The 27,632-nt window shown below is 38.9% G+C and overlaps 1 long non-coding RNA gene across 3 annotated transcripts in view; it reads right to left on the bottom strand.

Annotated features, from left to right (window-relative positions):
• The window catches only part of LOC105475586 (uncharacterized), a 161,127-nt gene extending 145,131 nt beyond the window's left edge, over positions 1-15,996 (bottom strand). For all 3 annotated transcript variants that reach the window (XR_011621664.1, XR_011621663.1, XR_011621665.1), the window contains exon 1: positions 15,954-15,996. This is a non-coding gene — a long non-coding RNA (uncharacterized lncRNA). The remainder of the gene's footprint in view (positions 1-15,953) is intronic.
• Positions 15,997-27,632: the final 11,636 nt, after the last annotated feature.

Genomic DNA, 27,632 nt, shown 5'->3' on the forward strand with positions numbered 1-27,632 from the left:
GAGGCTTACATTTCAATATGAGACTTGAGCACGAACACACATCCAAACTATATAATACCCTAATTCATACATTATTTCTAAAAATTGATTTCAATGTTTACTATAACAATAATGATCATACTAAGAAACAAATATATTCCCATTATAATAATTGAAAAGAGGAAAAATATTAATATAAAATCATCAGTGAAAGAATTTTCCAATTATTCTTCTTTCTTGTTCAATATATTACTTATCTGCAAAAGTAGTTGTAGGAAAACATCAGTTGGTTTTGAATACTCAGGCTTTATAACCCTTTGATTTGCTACAGGGGCTTATTTTTACTCTTTTAACATACAGTGTGGTAGAATGTAGTTTAGGATACCTCTCCTCTCCCAGCTAAGGAGTGATAGGTACAAAGCCCAAACTTGGACATCCAGATTCTCCTCCAACAGACTCAGAATTTAAGTCTAATTGTAATGACATAAAGACTGAAATCAGCTGGCTTTCATTATCCCAAAGGTAAAGTTATGAAACATGTTTCACCTGAGAAGAATAAAAAACTATGGCTGCCTGTGTCCGCCCAAGGGATCCTGATTTCATTGGTCTGGGTGTGGCCTGAGCATCAGGGCTTTTAAAAGTTTCCCACCTTATCGTAAAGTTCAGCAAGAACAGAGGACCACTTCTCCAGTTCAAAAGAGACTCTCTATTAGTCTACTTTGATCTGTGAAGATGCCCTGTGTATTAATCTGTTCTCACACTGCTAATAAAGACATCCCTTAGACTGGGTAATTTATAAATGAAAGAGGTTTAATTGACTCACAGTTCCACTGGCTGGGGAGGCTGAACAATCATAGCAGAAGGCAAATGAGGAGAAAAGTTATGTCTTACATGGTGGCAGGCAAGAGAGCATGTGCATTATAAAACCATCAGATCTCGTGAGACATATTCACTATCATGAGAACAGCATGGGAAAGACCCACCCCTGTGATTCAATTACCTCCCTCTGGGTCCCTCCCATGACATGTGGGAATTATGGGAGCTACAAGTCAAGATGAGATTTGGGTTGGGACACAGCCAAACCATATCACCTTGCCTGGTTCATATTTTTTTCAAAGGCTGGTTCTTCAGATTATTCTTTAATATTATGAAATACTCTATCTTATTCCAATAAATATTGCCTACATTAGTCAAAGTCAGTTTCTGTTACTTGCAACCAAAGAGACTTAATTTTTACAGTGGTGAAAATGGAGCAAAAAATGTTAACTTTTAAAGAAATGTCCTCCCATTAACTCTTCCATCCTCAACTGAAATGCTCTTCTTCCATTCACAGGACCACAATGAATGGCTGAGCAGAGTACTGACTGCCCAGAACCCTTAGCCAACAAGGGAGTGGAGACTATAATTCAGCCTACACTCGTCTTGTTAAACGATGTAACATAGCATGCGACTGATTTGCCCAGAGGAAGACACACTCAAAAAAAAAAAAAAAAAATTATCACATCTGTAATCCCAGCACTTTGGCAGGCCAAGGCATGTAGATCACCTGAGGTCAGGAGTTCAAGACCAGCCTGGCTAAATGGTGAAACCCTGTCTCTACTAAAAATACAAAAATTAACTGGGTGTGGTGGTGTGCCCCTGTAGTCCCAGCTACTTGGGAGGCTGAGGTAGGAAAATCGCTTGAGTCTGGGAGGCAGAGGATGCAGTGAGCCAAGATCACACTGCTTGCTGCACTCCAGCCTGGGAGACAGAGGAAGACTCCATCTCCAAAATAATAATAATAATAATAAATATATATATGTATAATATATATATACACACACATACACACAAAGACACCATCTTTTTTTTAAGACTTAAGCCCATAGAACTATTATGCTAAAAAATGGGTGTCTTTTTCTAAATTGGGCAAATAAAACATATGGATAGTTGTTCTGACTGTTCACTTTCTAACGTGATCAATCATTTATTTCCTTCTTTAAACTTCAACACTTAGAATACTTTATCTATCTAAAGACCTTTGTCTCTCATTTTCAAGATCTACCTCACGACTACTTTTTCTCAGATCACTCTGAATAGGTAATAAGAAGATAACGTTTTATATTACTCACATATGTATTTCAAGACTCGATTATTAAACATTTCCAATGTTTTTCTCAGTGTCTGTAGAGGATTTCAATTCATGTGAGGAAGAAAAGTGTTTCTTCCGATCATAATACCAAAGGTTGTGGAATCAGACAGAAAAGAGGCTGACCGGGCGTGGTGGCTCAGGCCTGTAATCCCAGCACTTCGGGAGGCTGAGGCAGGCAGATCACCTGAGGTCAGAAGTTCGAGACCATCCTGGCCAACATGGCAAAACCCCGTCTCTACTAAAAATACAAAAATTAGCTGGGTGTGGTGATGCATGCCTACAATCCCAGCTACTCAGGAAGCTGAGGCAGGAGGATCACTTGAATCCAGGAGGCAGAGGTTGCAGTGAGCCGAGACTGCACCATTGCAGTCCAGCCTGGGTGACAGAGAAAGACTCTGTCAAGGAAAGAAGGAGGGAAGGAAAGAAGGAAGGAAGGAAGGAAGGAAGGAAGGAAGGAAGGAAGGAAGGAAGGAAGGAAGGAAGGAAGGAAGGAAGGAGGGAGGGAGGGAGGGAGGGAGGGAGGGAGGGAGGGAGGGAGGGAGGGAGGGAAGGGAGGGAGGGAGGGAGGGAGGGAGGGAGGGAGGGAGGGAGGGAGAAAGAGAAGTAAAGAGGTCAAAAATCATAACATCTATCTACTGATTGAAAGTGATGTTGGCATGTTGGGTGTTTCTTTTGCCCCATCCCAAGTAAAATGATCAATAAAGAAAAATAAGGTATTGATTTAGTTGTCTAAAAATACTCTCCACTGAATTCATTTCTTCAAAGAAATATATATAGTAAAACTAAAAATTTTTGCTTTCAAATGATTTGGCATGATTGGGCAATTTTAACATATTTAACCTATTAGAAGCTGTTTCTCACAGAAAATTCCTAAGCTGCTTCAAAATGAAAACAAAAGATTCTCAACCATAATATTATTGCCCACTCAGCCATGATCCAGGAGGTGCGACTTTTCTTAAGTATTTCAGAGATTGATGATTTATCAGCTTCACCTGCATTGGATTTATATCATTGGTACACAGGATTTGTTTGTCACTTCTACATGAAAGCGATTTTCCTTTTACAGTTTAGCAAGGCCAACTAAGGTTTTCTTTTAGTTTGGTTTATTTGGTTTGATTATACTTTATTAACCTCTCAGTATAAAACTTTAACAGATTATACTCATTTTTAAAGACAGCTGTAGATTACTAAATAATTAGAAAAAAATTTCGCACACACAAAACCATCCAATGGTGCACACTATTTAAGACTGGCATGAAATGAAAAGTCTAGTCCTTTCAGTTTAATGTTAATTAAGTCTTGGCCAGAGCTCATTGACATCTGAGAGAACGATCACGTAAAGGAGTAGAAGGAGTAGTCTTTACATAAAATATACTGGAGATATAAGGTGAAAATAACTGAAATCATGGATTTCAGCCTCAGACTAGCCCTGCAATTTTATGAAATACCATGGAGGAGTCAGTAAAATACTATGTTGAATTGGAAGGAGAATTGTGATTGTTAATAAAATGACATTCAAAATACATTGTTTAAATAGCTATAACAAAATCATTGCCTCTGGAGCTATGGACTAGTGAGCCCTGATTCAAGTTCATAAAATTTCCAGTGAGGTGTCATCCAAGGGAGTTTAATTCCTATCAGGGACCAATTGAAGAGGTGTTTCATTTTGTTTTGTTTTGTTTTGTTTTTATAGGGCTTGTTTTACTCTGTTCTTGCACTGCTATAAAGAATTACCTGAGACTGGGTAGTTTATAAAGGATAGAGGTTTAATTGGCTCATGATTCTGCAGGCTCTACGGGAAGCATAGCTGGATAGGCCTCAGGAAACTTACAATCATGGTGGAAAGTGAAGAAGCAGGCATATCTTACATGGCCTGAGCAGGAGGAAGCGGGGGGTGGGAGGTGCCACACACTTAGTTGGAGATACAGACTCCAACTATATCAAGACTGGTAGGATACTAGCTATGATCAGTGAGAAGAAATAAAAAATACCTCACAAAATAAACAATTCCTCACTCATGGTCTAAAATTGCTTACTTTCAAAAAATGAAAGATGCTGGTGAAGTTGCAGAGCAAAGAGAATGCTTAAACACTGTTGGTGGGAATGTAAATTAGTTTAGCCATTGTAGAAAGCAGTGTGGTGATTTCTCAAAGAACTTAAAATAAGCCTGGCACGGTGGCTTACACCTGTAATCCCAGCACTTTGGGAGGCCGAGGGGGGCAGATCATGAAGTCAGGAGATCGAGACCATTCCTGGCCAACATGGTGAAACCCCGTCTCTACTAAAAATCAAAAATTAGCTGGGCATGGTGGCACACGCCTATAATCCCAGCTATTCGGGACACTGAGGCAGGAGAATCGCTTGAACCAGGGAGTTGGAGGTTGCAGTGAGCCAAGATCACGCCACTGCACTCCAGTCTGGTGACAGAGTGAGACTCCGTCTCAAGAAAAAAAAAAAAGAAAAAAAACTTAAAACAGAATTACCATTTAATTCAGCAATTCCATTATTGGGTATAAACCCAAATAAATATAAATCATTCTGCCATAAAGACACATGCATACATATTTTCTTTGCAGCACTTTCACAAGAGCAAAGAGATAGAATCAACCTAAATGCCCATCAAAACCAGATTAGATCAAGAAAATGTGGGAACGGATCTCAAGATGGCCAAATAGGAACAACTCTGGTCTGCAGCTCCCAGTGAGACCAACACAGAAGGTGGGTTATTTCTGCATTTCCAACTAAGGTACCTGGTTCATCTCATTGGGACTGGTTAGGCAGTGGGTGCAGCCCACAGAGGGCGAGCAGAAGCAGAGTGGGGCGTTGCCTCACCCAGGAAGTGCAAAGGGTTGGGGAACTCCCTCCCCTAGCCAAGGGAAGCCGTGAGGGACTGTGCCTTGAGGGACGGTGCTATCTGGCCCAGATACTATGCTTTCACCATGGTCTTTGCAACCCACACACCAGGAGATTCCCTTGGGTAACTGCACCACCAGGGCCCTGGATTTCAAACACAAAACTGCACAGCCATTTGGGCAGACACCAAGTTAGCTCAGAAGTTTTTTTCCTACCCCAGTCGCACCTGGAATGCCAGTGAGACAGAACAATTCACTCCCATGGAAAGGGAGCTGAAGCCAGGGAGCCTAGTACTATTACTAAGCAGATCCTACCCACACAGAGCTCAACAAGCTAAGAACCACTGGCTTGAAATTCTCGCTGCCAGCATAGCAGTCTGAAGTCAATCTAGGATGCTCAAGCTTGGTGTGGGGAGGGATGTCTGCCATTACTGAGGCATGAATAGGCAGATTTCCCCGCACAGTGTAAACAAAGCTGCTGGGAAGTTTGAATTAGATGCAGAACCCACCACAGTGTGGCAAAGCCGCTGTAGCCTGACTGCCTTTCTAGATTCCTCCTCTCAGGACAGGACATCTCTGAAAGAAAGGTGCAGTCCCAGTCAGGGTCTTATAGATAAAACTCCCATCTTCCTGAGACAGAGCACCTGAGAGAAGGGGCAGCTATGGGTACAGCTTCAGCAGACTTAAACAATCGTGCCTGCCTGCTCTGAAGAGAGCAGTGGATCTCCCAGCACAGTGCTAGAGCTCTGCTAAGGATCAGACTGCCTCCTCAAGTGGATCCCTGACCCCTGTGCCTCCTGACTGGGAGATATCTCCCAGCAGGGATCGACAGACACCTCATACAGGAGAGCTCTGGCTGGCATCTGGTGGGTGCCCCTCTGGGACAAAGATTCCAGAGGAAGGAGCAGGCAGCAATCTTTGTTGTTCTATAGCCACCGCTGGTGATACCCAGACAAACAGGGTCTGGAGTGGATCTCCAGCAAACTCCAGCAGACCTGCAGCAGAGGGCCTGACTATTAGAAGGAAGACTAACAAACAGAAAGCAATAGCATTAACATCAACAAAAACAACACCCACACAAAAACCCCATCCAAAGATCACTGACATCAAAGATCAAACGTAGATAAAACCACGAAGATGAGGAAAAACCAGTGCAAATAGGCCGAAAATTCCAAAAACCAGTATGCCTCTTCTCTTCCAAAGGATCACAACTCCTCCCCACCAAGGGAACAACACTAGATGGAGAATGAGTTTGACAAATTGACAGGTAAGTAGGCTTCAGAAGGTGGGTAACAGGGTTGAGAGCAGGGTCTCACGCCTGTAATCCCAACACTTTGGGAGGCCAAGGCAGATGGATCACAAGGTCGAGAGATCGAGACCATCCTGGCCAACATGGTGAAACCCCATCTCTACTAAAAATACAAAAATTAGCTTGGTGTGGTGGCACGCACCAGCCGTCTCAGCTACTTGGGAGGCTGAGGCAAAAGAATCGCTTGAACCTGGGAGGTGGAGGTTGCAGTGAGCCGAGATTGTGCCACTGCACTCCAGCCTGGCAACAGAGCGAGACTCCATCCCTCGCCCCCCAAAAAAGAAGGTGGGTAATAACAAACTCTTCCAAGCAACAGGAGCATGTTCTAACACAATTCATGGAAGCCAAGAACCTTGATAAAAGCTTACAGGAACTGCTAACTAGAATAACCAGTTTAGAAAAGAACATAAATGACCTGAGGGAGCTGAAAAACACAGCATGAGAACTTGGTAAAGCATACACAAGTATAAATAGCTGAATCAATCAAGCAGAAGAAAAAATGCCAGAGATTGAAGATCAAACGTGAAGACAAGATTAGAGAAAAAAGAATGAAAAGGCACGAACAAAGCCTCCAAGAAATATGGGACTATGTGAAAAGACCAAACCTATGCTTGATTGGTGTACCTAAAAGTGACAGGGAGAATGGAACCAAGTTGGAAAACACACTTCAGGATATTATTCAGGAGAACTTCTCCAACCTAGCAAGACAGGCCAACATTCAAATTCAGGAAATACAGAGAACACCACAAAGATACTCCTCGAGAAGAGCAACCCCAAGACACATAATCATCAGATTCACCAAGGTTGAAATGAAGGAAAAAATGTTAAGGACAGCCAGAGAGAAAGGTTGGGTTGCCCACAAAGGGAATCCCATCAGACTAACAGCAGATCTCTCTACAGAAACCCTACGAGCTAGAAGAGAGTGGGGGCCAATATTCAACATTCTTAAAGGAAAGAATTTTCAAACCAGAATTTCATTTCCAGCCAAACTAAGTTTCGTAAGTGAAGGAGAAATAAAATCCTTTACAGGCAAGCAAGTGCTGAGGGATTTTGTCACCACCAAACTTGCCTTAGAAGAGCTCCTGAAGGAAGCACTAAATATGGAAAGGAAAAACCGGTACCAGCCACTGCAAAAACATGCCAAAATGTAAAGACCATCGACCTATGAAGAAACTGCATCAACTAATGGGCAAAATAACCAGTGTGTATCTGACAGGGTCAAATACACACATAACAATATTAACCTTAAATGTAAATGGCCCAAATGCTCTGTTAAAAGACACAGACTGGCAAATTTAATAGATTCTAGACCCATCATTGTGCTGTATTCAGGAGACCCATCTCACATGCAAAGACACTCACAGGCTCAAAATAAAGGGATGGAGGAATATTTACCTAGCAAATGGGAAGCAAAAAAAAAAAAAAAAAAAAAAAAAAACACAGGGGTTGCAATACTAGTCTCTGACAAAACAGAACTTTAAACCAACAAAGATCAAAAAAGACAAGCGCATTACATAATGGTAAAGGGATCAATGCAGCAAGAAAAACTAACTATCCTAAATATATATGCACCCAATACAGGAGCAACCAGGTTCATAAAGCAAGTTTTTGGAGACCTACAAGGAGACTTAGACTCCCACACAGTACTAGTAGAAGACTTTAACACCCCACTGTCAACAGTAGACAGATCAATGAGACAGAAAATTAACAAGGATATTCAGGACTTGAACTCAGCTCTGGACCAAGCAGACCTAATAGACACCAACAGAACTCTCCACCCCAACTCAACAGAATATACATTCTTCTCGGCACTACATAGCACTTACTCTAAAACTGACCACATAATTGGAAGTAAATCACTCCTCAGCAAATGCGAAAGAATGGAAACAGTCTCTCAGATCACAGTGCAATCAAATTAGAACTCAGGGTTAAGAAACTCACTCAAAACTGCACAACTACATGGGAACTGAACAACATGCTCCTAAATGACTATGGGGTAAATAACAAAATTAAGGCAGAAATAAATAAGTTCTTTGAAACCAATGAGAAGAAAGGCACAATGTACCAGAATCTCTGGGACACAGCTAAAACAGTGTTTAGAGGGAAATTTGTAGCACTAAATGCCCACATGAGAAAGCAGGAAAGATCTAAAATTGACACCCTCACATCACAATTAAAACAACTAGAGAAGCAAGAGCAAACAAATTCAAAAGCTCACAGAAGACAAGAAATAATTAAGATCAGAGCAGAACTGAAGGAGATAGAGACAAGAAAAACCCTTCAAAAAAAATCAATGAATCCAGGAGCCGGTTTTTTGAAAAGATTAACAAAATAGACCACTAGCCAGATTTATAAAGAAGAAAAGAGAGAAGAATCAAATAGACACAATAAGAAATGATAAAGGGGATATCACCACTGATCCCACAGAAATAAAAACTACCACAAGGGAATATTATAAATACCTCTTTGCAAATGAACTAGAAGTTCTATAAGAAATAGATGCATTTCTCGACACATACACCCTCCCAACACTAAACCAGAAAGAAGTTGAATCCCTGAATAGACCAATGACAAGTTCTGAAATTGAGGCAGTAATTAATCACCTACCAACCAAAAACAGTCCAGGACCTGACAGATTCACAGGCAATTTCTACCAGAAGTACAAACAGGAGCTGGTACCATTCTTTCTGAAACTATTCCAAACAATAGAAAAAGAGGGACTCCTCCCTAATTCATTTCATGAGGCCAGCATCATCCTGATACCAAAACCTGGCAGAGACACAACAGAAAAAGAAAATTTCAGGACAATATCCCTGATAAACACTGATGTGAAAATCCTGAAAATAATACTGGAAAACCAAATCCAGCAGCACACTGAAAAGCTTATCCAACATGATCAAGTTGGCTTCATCCCTGGGATGCAAGGCTGGTTCAACATATGCAAATCAATAAATGTAATCCATCACATGAACAGAATCAATGACAAAAATGACATGATTATCTCAATAGATGCAGAAAAGGCCTTCGAAAAAATTCAACAACCCTTTATGCTAAAAACTCTCAATAAACTAGGTATCGATGAAATGCATCTCAAAATAATAAGAGCTCTTTATGACAAACCCACAGCCAATATCATACTGAATGGGCAAAAGCTGGAAGCATTCCCTTTGAAAGCTGCACAAGACAAGGATGCCCTCTCCCACCACTCCTATTCAACATAGTATTGGAAGTTCTGGCCAGGGCAATAAGACAAGAGAAAGAAAGAAAGCGTATTCAAATAGGAAGACAGGAAGTCAAATTGTCTCTGTTTCCAGAAGACGTTATTGTATATTTAGAAAACCCCATTGATACAGCCTCAAATCTCCTTAAGCTGATAAGCAACTTCAGCAAAGTCTCAGGATATGAAATCAATGTGCCAAAATCACAAATATTCCTATACACCAATAAAAGACAAACAGAGAGCCAAATCAAGACTGAACTCCCATTCACAATTGCTACAAAGCGAACAAAATACCCAGGAATATAACTTAAACGGACGTGAAGGACCTCTTCAAGGAGAACTACAAACCACTGCTCAAAGAAATAAGAGAGGACACAAACAAATGGAAAAACATTCCATGCTCATGGATAGGAAGAATCAATATCATGAAAATGGCCATATTGCCCAAAGTAATTTACAGATTCAATGCTATTTCCATCAAGCTACCATTGACTTTCTTCCCAGAATTAGCAAAAATTACTTTAAATTTCATATGGAAACAAAAAAGAGTCCATATAGCCAAAACAATTCTAACCAAAAAGAACAAAGACAGAGGCATCATGCTACCTGACTTCAAACTATACTACAAGGCTACAGTAACCAAAACAGCATGGTACTGCTACCAAAACAGATATATAGACCAATGGAACAGAACAGAGGCCTCAGAAATAACACCACACACCTACAAACATCTGATCTTTGACAACCTGACAAAAAGAAGAAATGGGAAAAGGATTCTTTTTTATAGCCTGTCTTTTATACTGACATATTCCCAAGACACCTTTCATAATTTTCCTGTGGTCAGAAGGGAAGCAGTATCCTTGTGACAATCAGGTAGGGAAGATGAAACCTCAGGATGTTCAGCAAGTTGGGAAAAAGAAACCTTTAAGATATAAATAAGGAAACTTCAAAACACCTATTTGAAAGGATACATATAAAATAAATTTGAAAGTCACAGTATTTATCCACTCAAGTGTGCAGAAATTATCAAGGGGTTGTATTTGTCTAGAAGAGTAAAATATTGTAGATTTATAAAGAGATGGCAGTATTCATCCCAGGAAATAAAAATTATGAATCTCTTTGTTAACACAGATCTTTATTTTTTAGCAAACATCACGTGAGGTTCCATGTATGATGGATGGGCTGATTTTGTTAACATGAGCTAGGATACCAGGAGATTAAGGGAGGCTCCTCCTCAGGTCCCTATGGTGAAATAATAGGTCTAAATTGTTCATTGTGGACACATTAGATTTGCAGTGATTCGTTAGGAATGAACTTGTAAATAAGTCCTTGCTGTTAAATACGAATTTCTTGGTGAGCATATTTGTGTGTCCAGAAAAGAAAATCTATTCGTACATTTACTTTTATTTAAAAAATTAAAATTCATTTTATTAAAGTCACATATATAAAAAAACAGTTCTCTTTAAGCTTTTGGCTTATAGAGTTTATGATAATTCTATTAATAACCTAGCATGTTTTAATAATTGGTTTTAAAGTTCCTTTGATTAATGTTTGTCATCACTTACAAATTTAAACAATTTTAAATACTTCAAACTGTATTTATAAATTAAGTGTATTCAAAATGTAAAATATTTAAATTATTTTACTTACAAAACTTGAGTTCTAAAACAACTTTATATTTAATAAATTAAACTTATTAGCATGATGAATCATACATTCTCATGAATGTTTCAACATTGTCTATAAACCTAGTAAGATTTTATCATAAAACACAAGCCAAAATTGATAACTATTTTATATTTTAAGGGGGAATAACAAAGCTGACTTGCAACTCTACGGAAACCAATTTCATAAGAATTATTATATAAACCATCAAATATACTGTTAATACCATGGTTAGATTATCTTAAATTTTTTATCACTGACTTAGCCAGTTTTTTGTTGCTATAACAGAATACCACAGACTGGGTAATTTATAAAGAAAAGAAAGTTATACCTTATAGTTGCCGGGGCTGGAAAGTCCAATATCAAGATGTCAGCATCTTGTGTGAACCTTAATGCTGTATCATCCCACAGCAGAAGACATACGGGCAAGAACATGTGAGGGCAAGAGATCAAACTCACAGCCTCAAGCCCTTTTATAATTTGCATTAATCCGTTCATGAGGGTGGCGCTATCATGATCTAAACACCTCCCATTAGGCCCCACATCCCAACACTGTTACATTGAAGATTAAGTTTCCAGCACATATTTTTTGGGGTATACATTCAAACACTAGAAATCACAGAATTCCCAGTCTTCCCAAGGTTGAAAGGCACTTAACTATTAAGGTAATATTTATGTCATAACAGGCAATTTTAGGGAATAATTTCCCTCTCAGTTGCAATTGTTTAAATAACATAGATTTTAGCTTGGGTGTGGTGGCTAACGTCTGTAATCCCAACACTTTGGGAGGCTGACATGGGCAGCTCACTTGAGGCCAGGAGTTCGACACCATCCTGGACAACATGGCAAAACCCCATCTCTATGAAAAATACAAAAATTAGCCAGGCATGGTGGCACCCACCTGTAATCCCAGCTACTCGGGAGGCTGAGGTATGGGAATCACTTGAACCTGGAAGGCAGGTTGCACCACTGCACTCCAGCCTGGGTGACAGAATGAGACCCTCTCTCAATAAAAAAATTAAAATTAGATAAATAAAAACGTAAAACATATATTTTACCTGGATCACTAACTGGATTTTTTTTTCACACGTCTTGATAGAGTATTCTGAATTATCTTTATAATCTAAAGGAAGAATTTTAAAACTAAGATAGTAGAGTAGGTCTCAGTGCCTCAGAGTCAGCAGAATCTCTGTACACATTTATTACGTAATTATATGTTGCATTTTTGCTCTTATACTGTGCAAATGTTTTTCCTAACATTAAAGATGATTAAGTTTGATGCAATCTAATATTTTCTTCATAAGATCCCTAACTTTTCAGATACCAATTCTATGATATAAAATAGTATCTAATAGGATCCTGGAGATCTCTGGTGGCATTGCTTGATTATTCAAGGCACTTCCAAGATCATATAACTCAGGCCCTTGAAGGGAAGCCTGCTGTGGGCCTCTGAAAAAATAAGAGGGGTGCACAGGAGGAAAGTCATTCTTCTTTAGTTGGATGTTTTCCAGTCTAAATGTGGTTCTGAGAAGACCAAGAGACTTTTTGGAACCCTAAGGAGGCAAGCCTATAATGTAGCAAACATGCCAAGGTTGACAGTGCTAAAATCTGCAAGCATGCTGCCCCTAAGCTTCTTATTACATGAGATATTACATGTCTTTTTGCTCAGCCACTTTCAGTTGTATTTTTGCTACTTGCAGCAGATCTCCTTAATAAAATAATCCATCAAAGCTTCCACATAATCAATGAGACAAGAGGTTCAACCCACATAAACAGGATAAACCAGATACAAAGAACCATACTGGATAACCCCATATACCAAAAAATGCCACTAGTTTCAACATAGACATAGCAGTGTATCCTATGCAAAGTATTTATATAGAGTAGATCCAATGCAAAGAGGTCCTCAAGGCATTTATTATCTAGTGGCTATATAAGGTTAATGAAAACAATAAAAACAGATAAAAGCTACAGAGCTTATATCAATAGTGTTTCAACCTAAATACATAAACAAATGGTCAGTCGGGCTACTTTGTGTTCTGGTTGTCTGTGGTTTCAAACCAGCCACTCCAAAGCAGCAAAATGTATTTACCTATGAATTTGGAATAAGGGCAGTGCTCAGCAGGGACAGCTTGTCTCTGGTCTATCAGCAACAGCAACATCTGAAGGCAGGATGTTGTAATCATCTGTATTAGGTTGTTCTTGCATTGCTATTAAAAAAAAAAAAAAAAACAAAAACAAAAAAAAAACCTGGTTGGGCACGGTGGCTCATGCCTGTAATCCCAACACTTTGGGAGGCCGAAGCAGGTGGATCGCTTGAGGTCAGGCATTTGAGACCAGCCCGACCAACATGTTGAAACCCATTCTCTACTAAAAATACACAAATTAGCCAGGAGGTGGTCCACTACAGGTGGTGCACTCTTGTAGTTCCAGCTACTCAGAAGGCTGAGGCAGGAGAATCGTTTGAACCCAGGAGGTAGAGGTTGCAGTGAATCAAGATTGCACCACTGTACTCCAGCCTGGGTGACAGAGTGAGACTCTGTCTCAAAAAAATTTTTTTAAATACCTGAGGCTGAGCAATTTATAAAGAAAAGAGGTTTTAATTGGCTCCTAGTTCTGCAGGCTGTACAAGAAGCATGGTGCTGGCATCTGCTTCTGGTGAGGCCTCAGGAGGCTTACAATTATGGCAGAAGGTGAAGACGAAGTAGGCATCTCACATGGCAAGAGGGGAGGGGAGGTGCCACACACTCTTAAACAATCAGATCATGAGAGAACTCACTCACTATTTCGTGAGGATAGCACCAAGACATGAGGGATCTGCCCCCATAACCCAAACACCTCCCACCAGGCCCCACCTCCAACAATGGAGATAATACTTCAACATGAGATTTGAAAGGGACAAACATCCAAATCATATCACCATCCAAAAACCCAGTGTTCAGGGAGAACTCAAATACCTGGGGACTGTCACAGCTGAGGCTCCTGAGACATCTATTCCTGTGAGCCCTCTCCACAAGGTCTCTCCAGGATGCTGAATTAAGGATAACTGGACTTCTTACAAGATAAATGTTCCAAGAGGAACAAAGGCAGGCAGGAGCTGTCTTATTTTATGACCTAACCTTGGAAATCATGTGTAGCCTCAATTTCACCTCATTCTGTTCATCAGGACAGTCACAAAGGCCCTTCTCAGTTTAAGGAAATGGAAATCAACTCTACCTCTTGAAGGATGAGTAACAGAAAGAGCATGTGGGACCAGAAATATTAATGCACCCATTGCTGATACAGTCTACCTGACTATGACATCATAGGTGCTTCTCAGTTACAGCCAAAGTGATGTCTTCAAAGAGACAGATTTTTAATCAAATCTTAAATAATTTGAGAGACCTTGACTGTCATATGCAGTCTGTTCTTCAAGATAACACTTTTTTAAAGCAGTCATATACGTGTACAGTTTATATCCAGAAGCAAAGAAACAGTTCTACTGAGAACTTCTCAATGGCTTCACTATCTTAATTTATAAATACCCCAAATCCAATCCTTGTTCCCCTTATGTACATCATCCAAATAATCTTAGGAGTAAACATTGTGGAAGCTTTTTTGGACACAGAATTTAACTAAACAAACACAAATACCTTCAACCTTTAAACCTTTCCTCAAGCTTAGATGAAGCTAAGTTATAAATAAACTCCAGTGGATTTAATACAGAGAAAAAAGTCAGCCTCAAAGTTCTTGCTTTGATATAAAATGCAGCTCTTTTATGTCAGGGACTTCTGTCCCTGTGTTCAACACACTATTGTAGTCTCCACCCTGCTTACAGCACTGCTTTGCAAATAATAAAATGAATGCATAAATAAATAAAACTAGCATCTATACAATGCTTTACAGTTTATAAGGCACTTTCATATATTTTGCTTCATCATAACTTGTGACATAAATATTATCATTATTGGATGCATTTAATAAAATAGGAAAGGTGATAAATCAATAAGGTAAGTAAATTCCCTGAAGCCACAGATATAGTGAAGGGTAAGAAATAAAAGTTGAAACATAAATTCCTATCTTATCAAAAAACCCATGCCCTTTTCACTGATTATTAATAATTTTTACATATTTTCATGACTTTCACTAGGGTATTCATTTCTGGCATGGATTTTTGCTTTGCTGACCCTCCCAAAATATCCCTAAAGTATGTAAAACTATCGTCCTTGGATGCCACACCTTCACTGTCATGATAATTGTTAAATTTTTAATTACTACATATATAATCTTTTAGCTATTCATCTTTCTTCTTATTTACTTGTTAATGTTTCTAACATTTCTTCAATGAATATTTTCAACACTAACAGCTCGGATATAACTAAAACTTTTTTTCAACCAAACATGGCTACAATAAGCAGATTATGCAGGCTTTACCATGTTAAGACTGGGAAAAAATTGTAAAAGAAAGGGTCAGTAATCTAGCATCATGTTAATTTATCAAAGTAATGATAAATACTTAATACATGGAAATACCTAATAACAGAAACCAATTCTGTTACAAGAAAGGGCATATTCATATGCAATGAATGGCCATAATTAGAGTAAATTTGCATATTTACCTTGGGGAAGTTTTCTCAGGGAATTTAATTTGCATTTTGACCCAGAATATCTCTAAAAAGAGATATATAAAGAAAAATTGAAGGTTTTTTCCAAATCCATGTATGCCAGAGTTTAGAAACTCCCTGGCACTCAGTTTTTCCATATATTAAGGAAAGAATTAAATGTGATAGTGTGCTCTTAACAAGAGCCAATCATTACCTGAAGTGAATGATATTCTCCTTGTTATTCTCCAAGAACAGAATGCCTCCCAGATCCCAGGCTCAGAGAAAACTATTTCATTGCTGAGACTTCAGAGAAGGAAGGGGGAGGAGAGAATAGAAAAACATAAGTTACCTTGAGAGTTAACTGTGAAACAAAGCTTCCAGATATTTACTGTTTAGAAAACATGGAGACCAGAATATATCTTAAAGATAATATGCTCTCTTTTTCTAGGAGGTCTGTCTGATGGTTAAACAAACACAAAGCAGACCTGGTGGACTGTATTGGAATCAAGGCTCCAAAAACCACAGCCAGTTTAACACTGCCTAGAAGTCTTGGCAAGACTCCTACCTTTGTCTACCTTTGCGGGTAACCGTTCAGTAGCAGGATTTAGAGCCTAAAGGAAAGGCCTGAATCCACTTACTGGAACTCTGTGTCTTTGGAGCATGAGAGAAAGAAGTCTTCACCCTGCAAGAAGTTGCAAAAGCAAGGTAGAACAGGAGCATTTCATTGGGGACAAACACCCAACTTAAGAATGAGGAGCAGGTCAAGGAACTAGAACAAGGTGTCATCATCCATGTGCTAGGACAGGTAAGTGGGGAGGTAAGTGATGAAGTCACAAACAAAGCAAGATCCCAGTTCCTAGTAACTGACACAAACACAAACTCTAGATAATTTTGAGCTATCCAAATACTGCCCTAGATTCCTTCACTTTCGCCTCCCTGGAACAGGCACGTTCCCAAAGACTGAATCAGCACACAGCCTGGTGGCGGAGGGAGCTGTTAAGTGATCTTAACATGTAAGTACCTCAGGAATACTAAGGAACATGCAAAAAGAATCACTCTCATTACCCTAAATTGTCTCACAGATGAAAGACCAGAAGCCTCTATCAGAGTAGAGCTGCTGGTTGAATTCACTCTCGACAAGTGAAAAAAGCACTGGAAGCTGAAACCACTGCCGCAAGGACTGTTTTCCACCAGGGTCACTACTGAAGGAACAGCTGCTGGTTGGTACTGGGAGTAGCTGCTGAGGGTGACAGGATAAGAACCTTTGCTGCTGGGCACTGCTTGAAGCAGCAGGTAGTTTCATGCTGGGCACCACTTTCAGTTCAGAAATCTCCAGCTCACTCCATTTTACTGTAAGATTACGCTTGGGAGAAAAAGGAGTTATTCCCCCATGTAAGGGGAGGGTAGAAATTGTAGTTATTCATTTTCTTTCTTACTACAGAAAAAAAAATAAAAATTACTCATGCCAATAAAAAGACCTGAAAATCACCTAGCCCTCACATTTCTAGCCAGAAGAAAGAGGGACATAGAAAGAGGGTCACATACGTGCAATTGTGTGAAGAACAAGTTCAAAATGAACAGGCTTTGGAATGCCTTTTTTTAAGTGTCATTCTTTTTCTAAGCCTCTAGACTGAGGTAAGTTGTTCCTAATTCTAAAGAATATAAAAATGAATTCTCAACCTTTTCCACAGATGGTAATATTCCTGTAGTCATTGCTATTGTTAAAGGCCAATTAATCCTGTGCTAATTCTATAAATAATTGATTTTTTTCTTTCTTTAGGTTTTTAGAATATAGATCTTTGCTTTCTGGTTTCGGTCAGTCCTGGTTTTATTAAAATTAATATACCTCAAAAAAAACTAAACATGTTAGATGTTTTAAGTGTATTTCCAGTCTGTGCAGACTATGACCTCTGCTGGGAATTTTCACTGAATTTGCAGTGAACAGAGAGTTTTAGTTCCATCACAACCTAAAAACAAGAAAATCTGACACCAACACTCAAGTCCATCCACAAATGACCACTTTTTAAAGCAAGAAATATGAACAAATATTACAAATATTTATAATATTTAATTTATAATAATTTAATTTATAATTATTTATATTTGTTCATATAGTAAAATATAAATATATGAATTAAAATATAAAATGTATTTTAATACTAAGGTTGAGAGTAAGGATTTACTTGACATGAAAGCTTGCAGCATAATTCTAGGAAATTAGTTTAATCTATATTTTTAAGTATAAAAAAGTAATGACTGTTCTTTGAAGTAAACATTACAGAGAGACATTAAAGAAGATGAGAGCTATTGGATTAAAATATATTTTTTCTCTGCTCAGCTCAAAGCCTGATTCAGGTCAGGAGGTGATATGGCATTCTAGATACATCACTGAGGATATTTTTTCTTTTTTGCTAGGTATTCCTCCCCTCATTCCTACCTCAGGATTAATAAAATTTTAGGAGGAGACAATAGAGTTCTACCTCTTCTTACATGGGTAGAGGAATTACGTATTCATTAAATATTTATTGGTGATCACTAGTTGAAGATTTTATGCTTAAATCTTGCTATAGATCAACTTGGGTTGTCATTCTACTATGGTAATACACTCAATAAAAGTGACACTATCTAGGCATAGTGGTTGCATTTAAAAGTCCTCTTTTATTAGCTTTAGAAGTTTGGGATCAGAATACATAAAGTAAGTTCTGGCATGGGCTCTCTGTGCAATACTGTTAAACACATGTAGTAAAATATCTTTGATAGGCCCATATAACAATTTTAGCTATAACATAACTTAGGTGATGAACCACACACTGCAGATTTGAAGTGATAAGAGTAAGTACATCACGAGAAACACAAGCTTAATAACAACAAAAAAGAGTAAGTACAGCAAAGAATATCAAGTATCATTTTTAAAATGTAAAACTATAAATTTTTAAAAATTCCTTCATTTTTCAAATTTTAAATAATACACATGTATAATTTTATAATAAAAAATTAGACACCTATCTAAAATATATAAATATAACATATTATCAATTGAAAACATTAAATAACTATTTAAGCAAAATTTTACACTTAAATCTAAAAGAAGGCCAAGGGTGGGAGGAAAGAGAAAATTCTGTTATTGTCATTGTTTCTTGTTTCTTCATGATATGGTGATGAAGTTGTGCTCTGCCCCGCCCAAGTCTTCCCAGGAGCTAGAGCTGAAATAAGTCTTCTGGGCTCCTAACTAAAGTTAACAACACATTCTGGTGGTCAGAATTACAAAGGTGTCTCAGGAACCAGCTGCTTTAATCAAGTCAACAAAAATTGAGTAATGTCTTCATCTTACAACCAAGGCTGCCTCCCTCCAGACAGTACCTTTGAATAAGATATCATTCAAGCACTCTTACTTCAGTAACAAGATCTATGCCCAGAAACTTGATGCCTACTTCTTAGACCTTGAAGAGACTGGTATTTTTGGTGTCCTCAAAGTGAACATCCTATTTAGCCTCAGTCTTAGAATAATCATATTATATTTACTCTCTAGTCACTTAGAAAAGTAATGGCTTAAACTAGAACCAGGATCAAAACTCAGATGTCCTAAAGAAGTCCATCTCCCATTGGGAAATATTTTGACTTATTCTCTCCCTCACTTCTAAGATGTCACCAAAAGATGAAGCACCTTCCCCACCCCCTCTACACAGACACCCACCCACACACACACACACACACACGCTCCATCACACCCCAAAAGAATATAGATGTATTTGACTTTCCTGAGAAAGTCTCAAGACTAGTCACCATCAACTGGAAAGCATCTTGAAGGTAAGTAGAGGAGACTATCAATCTGTATAACTCTGATGAATTTTGCAAAGTGTTGATTGTCTTTTAAGTGTGTATTAGAGTGGGAAACGTGAATAATCTATTTCACGTAAAGAAGTCTCAGCATGACAATTTTCCCATGGGATAAAATAATCAAGGAAGGGAAATATTTTCTAAACTGTATTAGATGACTTCACAATTAGATTACATCTTCCTTCAGGCACCACTGAGTGCTTCCCCTACACAAAAGAATTTGGTATCTATTTCTTGTGGGTAGTTAGTTACTTGAGACAGGAAATTAAACATTTCTAAAAAGGAGAATCAAAGGGGTAAGGGTTATAAGAATAGTAAAGAAGAATGAAGAAAAGGTCCTAGAGAGCACTACAGCAAACATCAGAAAAGAGGGTGAAAAGTGATGCCCTGAACTTTACAGGGGAAGAAGAAAGCAAGATTGAGAGGAAAAAGCCACTAGAGGGGGCAGGAAGTGGTGTTCTCTGCTTCCTAGAAGGGAAAGAAGTTACAAAAACTGAAAGAAAAAAAAAAAATGAAATCCTGATACAGTTCACCTGCTAAAAATAAGGACTTGTCCAGGAAAAAGGCAACTGCTACTTAAATGAGTAAGAAAGGATTCTGCCAGAAGCCAGCATTGGAGCATCCTCCTCCTGAGAATTGAATCATAACAGCGAACATTTATTGAACACTTGCCGTGTGCCAGGCACAGTTCTAAACATTTTATATGTATTAACACACTTAATCCTCATAATAACTCTATGAGGAACTGAATCCAAAGCAAATCTGGGAACAGAGTACAGGGTGGAAGGCAGAAAATCTCTCCTGGCCCCTCAAGGATTATGACTGCTCTGGTGTCATTCCCAACACTGAACTCCATGAACCTGGACATTGTGGGATTCTTGATCACTTTCTGTAGGCTGCAAGTCCAATGTTTTGTCTTCAAAACAAAAATAACTCCTTAATGAAGAAGTTAAGCAAGGAGTGCTCTAATATCTACTGTATTTTCCAGGAGATATCCACAGTCAAATATGATGCCAGGGATGATTCCAACAAAGACTAACATTGAAGTTCAATAAACACTGACTGCTTCAGACTTATGTTTAGAAAAAAAAATTTTTTAGCCAAAGTAACAACAAATAGGAAGACAGAGTCACATCTCTGAGAATGTTGTCTAATGATAGTTTGCTCTGAGCTTTTTGAGGTGAGGGGAGGTGGAGGATTTAAGTTTTAATGGAACTATTAGGTTTAAAAAAATAAGGGGGTATTTAAAAGATATATTTTAAAATGACATTAGAAAATACAAACTAAAGAGACATTCATCATACTTGTTTTCACCATTTCTTGGTGATTTCTGAGTTTCCATTCAGAGAAATACACAAAGAAAATGTGTTAAAACATAATTTTTCTAGTTAAATAAAAAAAAAAAAAAAGGTTCAGCCACTTCACAAAGGGTGCCTATACTCTTTATTTCAATTTCCTGCAAAAAATTTCTCTCTGCTCTTTCAGCAGTATTCTTTACCCCTTTAAATTTCCAAACTCTGTTCTGCAACTGTTTTATGATTGTTTTCAAAGGCTTCTGGTAAACTACTGGAGAGTGTATTTGTGTGTGTGCACACACATACACAAGTGCATTCATGTGTGTTTTTAACAGTAAAAATAAGAAACTACCTTTCCATTTGGGTTAGAACTGAGATGCAATGAGGAATGGCCGCTACCAAGCAGAAAATGTGCTCACTTTATGTGTGCCAGTTAATTACAACACTTCAGAGGCGTTTCCGAAAGGATAAGGCAAGCTGCATAAATTTAGCTGTAATCCAGGCAGGCAAAACTAATTTGCAGGGGATGGCCTTATCAAGCCGCTGCAGCTTTCTCAGAAAATTAACCTTGGATATTTGGGCCCAATTCAGAAAGTGTTTGATTTTTTTTTTTTTTCCTTTCCCTGCTCAGCATAAGAGAATTTTTGAATTCAATACAATACCTGACTTTTAAGAGGCACGATGAATGCTGTAGGCAGTTCAGAGTTATTACTGACAAGCAAAAATATATTTTTACATATACATATAGATGATTGTCCTTCATGCCCATTATCCTGCCTTCTTACATGTGCATCAGAGGGTTTATCAGTGTAGGTATAAGGGGTTTCTCGGATTAAGAGAAGGGTGCAACTCATTTTTAATGTACTTAGAAAAATTCATCAAAGTTCATTGCAGAGTAAGTCATGCATACTGACTTGTTCATTCCAGTGGAAATGAAGAAATCCCCATAAAAATAGAAGTTTAATGAAGTGTTGGAGCCAAGTCTTGCCTGTCATTACAGTTATCACTGATTTAGACCCTTCCTTGATCGCCTACTATTAATTAATCTCACACAGCACAGTTAAAGCTTTACCTTATTATTTATCATGTAATCATTCATTCTATCAATATTTACTATGTCAGTGTGATTTTCATGTTTCCTCATTTAATCCTCATGTTATCCCTGTTTGTATTTGACTAGTTTCACCAGCACAAGAGGTAAAGATTTTATATGTCAGTGTTTCCAATTCACTTCAAAATTTCTCAAAGCAATAACAGTATGTAAGCATCAATGGAGCTCTATCATTTGGAGGTAAGATTTAAGGCTTTTTTTCCAAAATATAATTTTAACTTTCTTTGACTAATTTCTTTATAATACAAATATTAATGGTTTCCATCTTTTCAAATTTTAAATTGCAAGGTGAATTTATATCAACCAGCTTTAGCAACATATCCATAAAAAGTCCCACATGACTATTGATACTGGCTGAGCTGAACTTTAAAGAAAAAGTTTTTTTTAATATCCCATCTACAATATAATTACTGTTTCACTCATTTCAAACCATAGGAGTTACTTATTTTAAAGTGCCATGAACTCGATTGGCAATAATTGTTCTTGAGGATGTCACAATTAGGCAGAAAGGAACATATTTATAATAATAAAAGAGCCATTTTAAAACATAGATTGCACACTGAATCATGAAATGTGAAGTAATGACTCCCATTTGGATCTAAATTTTCCTCATGCTTGTTCAATCGCCAGGGCTAAATGTTATGGCTATTTATAGTTAGACCCTAGGGTGGAAGGGGGAGGGAATTAGATGTCATAAAGAATCATACATAATACATAAAGGCTGAAACTACATTTTATGAGAACTGAAAAATTTAAGAAACTCTGGCTTTTCAGCCAGAAATGTCGTGCCAAGCAGAACTTCCTCTAACACAATAACATTAGTAAAGATTTAACAGACATAAACACAGTAAACCCTCAAACCACCATGGTGTTATCTGCACTTCTGCTAACATATAATTTATTTTAATTGATAATTTGAATAAATACACTGAGGCTAAGTTTGAAGGTCACTGGAAAAAAGACATCATCATAGATGCCAGTACATTAAATATCAGCTATGTGGGTAATCAAAGTCACAAAGTAACTACACAGTTGCATTACAAAATACTCTTACCTATCAATAGACGGTTTTATAACTGACTTTTAAAAGGTATTTTCTACTTCAACCAATTTCTAAAAAATTAATTAGCCTGATTATAAGGAGTCCCATTTCACTTTAACAATATAAAACAGAAGAGAGTCCTGTAAATGCTCCCGCCTGGCAGCAATTGTTCACAATATTATAGGTACTTCAAGGTCAGGGATTTTATATCACTGTAATTCCCCAGGGTCAAATGCAGTGTCTGTAACACAGAGGACAAACAATGAAGTCTAGCCAAATGAATGTATGATTGAATAAATGCATGAATGGTGGATAGATGAATGAATTAATGAATGAGCATATAGACTGGCAAAAACAATTAAATTATTTAATTTTCAAAGGAAGCTCTAAGTTTTATCATCTCAGTAATCCCAAGAAGCTCTGGGGTTTCCTTGCTGGTATCTTAAGGATAAAAGATCTAAAACCACTGTCACTAGTTACTCCTGCCCCTTTAATCCCCACCATTTCTTCCACCCCATACACACACTTCTCATCCAATTTCAGCAATTCTAATTTTAAAAGTTTAAAAGTATGGTGATATATTGAAATAACAATTCAAACAGTTCAATTAACAATTTGATGCACCTAAAAATTTCAAGAAACACATCTAGTATATAAAATAAAGTGCATATATTTTCTATTTGTTCAGCTTTTCTAAAAGGATGCATTAATCTTATGTGACGTTTGCTACACAGAATGTGGTTTTCATTTTCATTTTATTTTAATGAACAATTATATATACTGTCTCTTAATTGAAAAAATACTTTTGTCTTTTAGCTTACATTTTCTGAATTATTCTAAAGGCATCTCTTATAATTTACCAACATTTCCTAAACTAAAATTAACCTTATAGCTCTTCCCTAGACTACCATGGATTTGCAGGAATTTGCTAAACAAAATGGTCTTTCATTAAGACAATCTACTCCTTCTATTCCATCAGTATTCACAGGTTGTCTACTGGTGCCTTGCATGGCACTGGGGGTATGACTGCTCTCACAGAGTGAGTGATATTCATTGACTTTCTGAATCTTGCAGAACTTTTATAAATATCATTTTGGAATCCAAGTATATGCAGTGTATAGAAACCAAGTTCTTCAAATATATTTTAAAACTATAAAACTCCCCAAAGTTTCATTTTTGCTTCACTTGCAACATAAATCACAATTTACTGCCAGTTTGATCAGTTGTAACCAAACCAAGTATTTGAAGAGAAACACACTAACAAAAGAAATCATACATCTTTTCAAAAGTAGGGTCTGAAACCCATGAATATAAACATAAATTCACATATTTTGAAGAAAATCATACAATTTAAAAACCTACCCCTTATTCCTGTGCCTTTTTTTGAAACAAATACATTGTGTTATTTCTTTCAAAACTTCAACTATTGCCAATAATTATATTGAGGAACATAGTTCCAATTTGTCTGATTCTCTATAATACTGACTAGTAGTCTCCAAAGTTGGTACACATTCCTCAAGGTGTGTCCAAAAGGATTCGGTTATTAAGGTGCAAGTAAGCCAATATTATTCAATGTGCTTATGTTTATCAAAGCAACTAAAGTTCACAAACCATTAAGATACTGATCAACGCTGGTATCTTTCCTCAGCCCACATATCAAAAGGATAGAACTGCCATGTAGTGGTCGAGTATATTAGTCTGTTTTCACTTTGCTGATAAAGACAAATCCGAGACTGGAAAGAAAAAGAGGTTTAATTGGACCTAAAGTTCTACATGGCTGGGGAGGCCTCAGAACCATGGTGGGAGGCAAAAGCCACTTCTTACATGGCGGAGGCGAAAGAAAAATGAAGAAAGCAAAAGCAGAAACCCCTGCTAAAGCCATCAGATCTCATGAGACTTATTTACTATCACGAGAATAGCAAGGGAAAGACCTACCCCCATGATTCAATTACCTCCCCCTGGTTCCCTCCCACAACACGTGGGAATTCTGGGAGATACAATTCAAGTTGAGATTTGGGTGGGGATACAGCTAAACCATATCATTCTGCCCCTGGCCCCTCCAAATCTCATGCCCTCACATTTCAAAACCAATCACATCTTTCCAACAGTCCCCCAAAGTCTTATTTCAGCATTAACCCAAAAGTCCACAGTCCAAAGTTTCATCTGAGACAAGGCAAGACCCTTCCACTTACAAGCCTGTAAAATCAAAAGCAAGCTAGTTACTTCCTAGATACAATGGGGGTAAATACAGCTATTCCAAATGAGAGAAATTAGCCCAAACAAAGGGATGGCAGGACCCATGAAAGTCTGAAGTCCAGCAGGGCAGTCAAATTCTAAAGCTCCAAAATGATCTCCTTTGACTCCAGGTCTGACATCCAGGTCACACTGATTCAAAAGGTAGGGTCCCACGGCTTTGGACAACTCCACTCGTGTGGCTTTGCAGGGTACAGCCTCCCTCCCAGCTGCTTTCACTGACTGATGTTGGGTGTCTGCGGTTTTTCCAGGCACACAGTGCAAGCTGTCAGTGGATCTACCATTCTGGGGTCTGGAGGAAGGTGGCCCTCTTCTCACAGCTCCACTAGGTGGTGCCCCAGTATGTGTGAGGCTCCTACCCCACATTTCCCTTGCACATTGTACTAGCAAAGGTTCTCCATGATAGCCCCACCCCTGCAGCAAACTTTTGCCTGGGGATCCAGGTGTTTAATACATCTTCTAAAAATCTAGGCGGAGGTTCCCAAACCTCAATTTTCTTGACTTCTGTGCACCCACGGGCTCAACACCACGTGTAAGATGCCAAGGCTTGGGGCTTCCACCCTCTAAAGCCACAGCCCAAGCTCTATGTTGGCCCCTTTCAGTCAGGACTACAGCAGCTGGGACATAGAGCACCAAATCCCTAGGCTGCACACAACATAGGGACCCTGGGCCTGGCCCACAAAATACTTTTTCCTTATACGCTTCTCGGTCTGTGATGGGAGGGGCTGCCATGAAGACCCATGACATACCCTGGAGACATTTTCCCCATTGTCTTAGGGATTAACCTTTGGGTCCTTGTTACTTATGCAAATTTCTTCAGCCAGCTTGAATTTCTCCACAAAAAAAATGGGTTTCTCTTTTCTGCTGCATTGTTAGACTACAAATTTTCTGAACTTTTATGCTGTTTCTCTTTGTAAATGGAATGTTTTAACAGTGCCCAAGTCACCTTTTAAATGCTTTGCTGCTTAGAAATTTCTTCCACCCAATACCCTAAATCATCTCTCTCAAGTTCAAAGTTCCACAAATATCGAGGGCAGGGACAAAATGCTGCCAGTCTCTTTGCTAAAACATAACAAGAGTCACCTTTGCTCCAGTTCCTAAGTTCCTCATCTCCATCTGAGAGCACCTCAGTCTGGACTTTATTGTTCATATTGTGTTCGGAACTGGTGGGTTCTTGGTCTCGCTGACTTCAAGAATGAAGCCGCAGACCCTCGCGGGGAGTGTTACAGTTCTTAAAGATGGTATGTCCACAGTTTGTTCCTTCCAATGTTCATATGCGTCGGAGTTTCTTCCTTCTGGTGGATTTGTGGTCTTGTTGGCTTCAGGAGTGAACCTGCAGACCTTCGCAGTGTGTGTTACAGCTCATAAATGCACCGTGGACCCAAAGAGTGAGCAGCAGCAGCAAGATTTATTGCAAACAACAAAAGAACAAAGCTTCCACAGCATGAAGGAGACCAAGCAGGTTGCCACTGCAGCCTGCTTGTATTCCCTTATCTGACCCCACCCACATCCTGCTGATTGGTTCATTTTACAGAGAGCTGATTGGTCTGTTTTATGGAGAGCTGATTGGTCCGTTTTACAGAGAGCTGATTGGTCTGTTTTGACAGGGTGCTGATTGGTACATTTACAAACCTTTACCTAGACACAGAATACTAATTGGTGCATTACAATGCTTTAGCTAGACATAGGGTGCTAGACAGAAAAGTTCTCCAAGTCCCCACTAGATTAGCTAGACACAAAGTGCTGATTGGTGCGTTTACAAACCTTTAGCTAGACACAGAACACTGATTGGTGTGTTTACAAACCTTAAGCTAGAGACAGGGTGCTGACTGGTGCATTTACAATCCTCCAGCTAGACATAAAAGTTCTCCAAGTCGCCACCAGATTAGCTAGATACAGAGTGCTGATTGGTGCATATACAATCCTCCAGCTAAACACAAAAGTTCTCCAGGTCCCCACCCGACTTAGGAACCCAGCTGGCTTTGCCTAGTGAATCCCGTGCCAGGGCCGTTTGGGCAGAGCTGCCCACCAGTCCCATGCCTACACTCCTCAGCCCTTGAGTGGTCGATGGAACCGGCGCCGCGGAGCAGGGGTTGGCACCCATCAGGGAGGCTCCGTTGCACAGGAGTCCTTGTGGGGGAGGTGGCTGAGGCCCGCAATAATTAGAGCAGTGCTGGGGGACCCCGCGTACCCTCGGCAGCTGCTGGCCGGGGTGCTAAGCCCCTCACTGCCCACAGCCTGCTGCACTGACCTGCCAATTCGAGTGCAGGGCCCGTGGAGCCTGCACCCACCCGGAACTGGCACTGGCCCACACAGCCCAGGTTCCCACTCGCGACTCCCCCGTTACACTTCCCC

This window comes from Macaca nemestrina, chromosome 4, assembly GCF_043159975.1.
Source record: "Macaca nemestrina isolate mMacNem1 chromosome 4, mMacNem.hap1, whole genome shotgun sequence".
NCBI lineage: Eukaryota > Metazoa > Chordata > Mammalia > Primates > Cercopithecidae > Macaca > Macaca nemestrina.